Source organism: Talpa occidentalis, unplaced genomic scaffold (assembly GCF_014898055.3).
Source record: "Talpa occidentalis isolate TD23 unplaced genomic scaffold, MPIMG_talOcc4v2.1 talOcc4.9, whole genome shotgun sequence".
Taxonomy (NCBI): Eukaryota; Metazoa; Chordata; class Mammalia; order Eulipotyphla; family Talpidae; genus Talpa; species Talpa occidentalis.
In genome coordinates, this window is record NW_023605305.1 from 108,734,247 (window position 1) to 108,739,115 (window position 4,869).

Sequence of the window (4,869 nt, forward strand, 5' to 3'; positions counted from 1 at the left end):
GTTTGTCTGCGGACTGCCTCGCCTCCTGCCACCCACACGTCCCTCCCGCTCCTGGCAGTAAACAAGTGAGGTGTGCAGCTCTCTACAAAGTGCTGGCAATCGACAGGCTCCCTCCGTGGCCAGACTCTACTCACTCTTTAGGCCAGACTTTACTCACTCTCTAAACCCGCTTCTGGATTCGGACTTGACCTGGCCCTCCCTGCTGTGTGCCAGCACAGCCCAGCCTTAGCAAGGAATCAGTTTAGTGAGAAGTCCCCACCCTGGAGAGCAGAAAAAGCTCATCTCCCACCTTTTGGTGTTTCCATCCTTGACTTGCCTTTAGCAAGAGTCCTGCCAAATCACTTTAGCAAGAGTCCCTCTACTTTTGATGTCACCTCTAACATTATCCATCCACTGAGCCCTCATTCTACTCCTTGTTTATCTCCAGCTGTCTTTGCTCACTGAGGGTGGAGCCCCATCTCTCTCCTCCACTGCAGTGCCCCTGTGGCGGTGGTCCTGAATAGTCTTCCTATTTTAACAAGTGTCAGAATCACTCTTCTTTAACAGAGTAAGAATAAAGTGAAGTGTGCTGCAGCACCAGCACCACAGGGCAGTTCTCTCAGGGTTAGGGCAGATGGATGAAGGAGAGTCCCGCAGCCCTCGGGGCATTTTTCAGGCTTTAATGCTCTCTCAGGGAACCTGGTGCACCAGGCAGGGAGGCTGGCACGCAAGGAGGCAGGCATGAGCAGGGCGGGGCATGCTAGGAGGGAAGCAGGCAAGGCGCCTCCCAGCCTCCAACAAGCTCTTTTTTTTTTTAATTTAAATTTTATTTTTATATTCCCCATACAATTACAACCCCCTTATTTTGACCCCAATCCCTCCTTTCCCTGCCCCCCAGCCCCCCATAGAGTGTCTCTGGTTCATAGTTTTTTGTTGATTTTGATTTTCACTTTCTTATAGTTATTCATTTTCCTGGTCCCTTATTTAAGTTTTCTAGATTCCTGCTATGAGTGAGACCATCCGGTATTTTTCTTTTTCTTTCTGGCTTATTTCGCTGAGCATGATCCCTTCCAGCGCCATCCATGTTGCTGCAAATTGCATGTGTTTATCTTTTTTGAATGCTGAGTAATATTCCATGGTGTATATGGACCACATCTTCTTGATCCAGTCATCTATTTTGGGGCATTTGGGCTGTTTCCAAAGCTTAGCTATTGTCAACAGTGCTGCTGTAAACATAGGGGTGCAGGTGCTCTTTGGAATTAAAGTTTCTGTGTCCTTTGGGTAAATACCTAGGAGTGGAATTGCTGGATCCTATGGAAGCTCTATGTTTAGTAGGTCCAGAAATCTCCACACAGCTCTCCACAGTGGTTGGACCAGTTTGCACTCCCACCAACAGTGCAGGAGAGTTCCTTTTTCTCCACACCCTCGCCAGCATTTGTTGTTGCTAGTTTTTTTAATATGTGCCATTCTCACTGGTGTGAGATGGTATCTCATGGTAGTTTTGATTTGCATTTCCCTGATGACAAGTGATGTGGAACATGTTTTCATATGTCTCTCCAACAAGCTCTTTATGCGCTTCCCCTGGGCATTCTGGTGTTCTCTCGTGGTGGTCTTGCCTCTTCTGCAGTCACGTGACCCCCCTCATAGCCGCCCTCCCCAGCCCTCCTCAGTCTTTGAGCTACGCTGCCTTTACAACCCGACCTCCAGCTCAGGTGTGCCTGATGTCGTTTTTTTGTGGAGTTGCCGGTCCTTGGGTTTACTCTGGGAAAGGTTTCGCCTGAGCTCCCGTTTTGGCGCCCCTCAGTGAGTTTCTCCACGAGGCAGAGACAGTAGTGACTTTAAAGGACAAGTTTATTAGATAAGGGGTAGGATAGTAAAAGACACTTGCATAGACACAAGCGGGCAGGAAGAGCTGCCCCTTAGTGGGGGCAGCGTGAGATTTTATCCTCTTCTTTTGGTGGGGAGGGGATCATCTTTGCGAGTGGTCAGATTGTTAGATTTTTGCAGATTTTGGACAACTATTCAAAATCAGGAAGGGACCAGAGATTCCAGGGTGGGGAGCAGAGATTCCAGAGTGAGCTCAATCTCTCTATCTTTACCCTCAGGTCTGTGCTCCACTCCCTTTAGCAGTCTGATCTTGCTTGGGCCTTATGACTTGTGATAAGGCACTGGTGCCTAAGGGTCACGTCCTCTAAGTTAGGTTAATGGCGCTGTTATTTTCTTCTACCCCCACCTCTTGTGAGTCAGATTCTGGTCTTGGGGCACCTCCTTTTCAGTCTTTCTATTCTTGTCCTCCATCATGCCCATTCACACGTGCCCACACCATGCTCCCCACAATCAGGCACCCGTGCCCCATGCTCATGCTCCTCACCTCCTGCCACCCACAGGAGAGATGCCTTCTGCATCAACATGGTCAAGGCCACAGGTGACAACCACAGAGGCTAGTGGTGCAAAAAGCCTGATTAATTCATTTACCCTACATGTGCCCATTTCACATGCATCCTCAGCCCCCCACTGCCAGCACGAGTCTCCCTCCTCCACAGCAATCCCGCTGGGTTTTGTTGCCACTTTCATGTGGGTGCACCTTGCTGCCTACCTCTAATTAGAGATCTCTATGTAGGCGAAATCCTAAAGATCTTATTGATCTTCATCTCTTCCAAAAATTTCACCATGCCTGACCCATGACTAGAAGTCAACACACAGGGTGACCACATTTTCCAAACCACAAATTAGACCTTTTGCTGTTCCCCACATGGTCTGACAACATGTTATATATGTTTAAAATAGGAACTTGTAGGGGCCTCCCTGGTGGCATAAGGGGTTAAGACACAAAACTGTGAAGCATTCTGCAGCCTCTGTAGCATGAGTTTGATCCCCAGCCAGGGAGCTACCCACATGGCACAGCAGACCTCTCCTGACTCCCCTGCTGCTCCCCTCAGCAGTGTATTTCAGTCTCCCTATCCTGTTCCCTGCTCTCTCTCTGGTGAATCTTCTCACCCCCACCTCACACCTCTGGCCTGTACCCCAGCTCTTGTATGCATAAATAAATAAATCTTGGGCCTCCCCTGGTGGCGCAGCGGTTGAGTGCTGGCCTGCGAAGCTGCCCACAGCCTCTGCAGCACCGGTTCGATCCCCAGCCACCAGCAAGGGTCCCACATGGTACGCAGACCTCTCCTGCCACGCCTGCTGCTCCCCTCAGCAGTGTATTTCGTCAGTCTGCCTGTTCTGCTCCCTGCTCTGGCTCTGGTGAATTCTCTCAACCCTCCTGCGCTTCTGACTACCCCTTGCGCTTCTGAGCGCTGGCTTGCGAAGCTGCGCGCGGCCTCTGCGGCCCGGTTCGATGCTGCTGTCCCACATGGCGCGCAGATCAGCAAACTGTCCCCAATGTATAAATAAATAAAGCATGCCTCTAAATAAATAAATCTTTTAAAAATAAATAAATAAATCTTTTAAAAAAAGTAGGAAACTTGTAACAGAGACTGGTGAGAGGGTCACATGCCATGTCATTTCCACACCTCCTGGTTCAGGCCCTCACCATCCGTCTCATGAACTACTCAAGTAGCCTCCTACTTAGTCTTGCTGCTTCCTGGCTCTCTGTCATTAAATTCACAAAATCCAGTTGCCCATTTGAGGATTCCCCCTTTCCTTCCATGTTTAGGAGCATATATCATTTGGGGTTTGCTGGTTTCAAGCAACAATGAGGGACTCCAACTAAAGCAGGAGAATTCCCGGAAGAATACAGGACATCCTGTAGCATCACAGGAATATCTTGGGAAGGACAGGAATTAGGGAATCTAGGTAGCAAGACCTAATAACTTCGTCAGAACATAACAATTAGGGTGATCAGCACCCACCATCTCCCTTCTTTGTGTTGCTCCACTCAAATTTCAGATTCCAAGGGGAGAGAGTGAACGGCGCACCTGGGGTCTTGGGCCAACCTCTTGGCTGAGGGGTGTCTTCTATTCCCTCCCAGATCCACCACCCACCTACCCCAGGGGGATAACCTATATGGATGGGCACACTTGCCCTCTGGCTGCCCACTGGGTTTTGCAATGTTGGGTCCCAGCAGGAAGCTGCAGGGAGGCAGGAAGGTGAGATTAGGGCACTGACTTCACCATTTTCTTCCTTATGGAGTTGCTTGGGATGAGCTGTGACCCCCCCACCGACGATGTCAGCTATTCTCATGGCAGCCCTCGCAAATCACCCTCTCCTCTTGGGGTGCGAGAAGTAAAAAACAAACAGCTGGTTTCATTTTGTGCCTTTCTACAATCTAGTAAGAACAATATATAGATGCACAAACTATTAAATAGGGATTATATAACTGGTGATTCTGGCTATCAACTAAATGAACTTACATTTGCATTTGAAACTGGAACTGTGCAAAAGAAAGAGGAACAGTAAAATTTATGTTAATTACTCATTGCTATTGTTTTAAACTTAGAATGACATTAAGTAGCAAATAAACCCTGTAACAAGCCAAGAGAAATTGTGGAAGACAGGACTTTGTATTGGCAAGATGAATGGCATTTTTTGGAACAAGGGGCCATCCCACCCCACTTATTAGTGTTACCTGGGAGGCCCTGATGAGGTCCCCCCACCCTTCAGCAAAAGGGAGAAGCAAGAAAAGAGATCAGAGCGAGTTGGGGAAACAGGCAGGATGCCATGTTGAAGTGAAATTGCCCTGTGAGTAAAAGCACCCATAAAAAAGACTGCTAGGAATTTTAGGAAATTGGGCCTCCCTGGTGTTGCAGGGGTTAAAGTCTCAGTGCTATCAAGCTATCACCAGCCACTGAGGCATGAGTTCAATCCCCAGCCAGGGAGCTACCCACATGGTGCAGCAGACCTCTCCTGTCTCGCTCACTGCTCCCCTCAGCAGTGTATTTCAGTCCC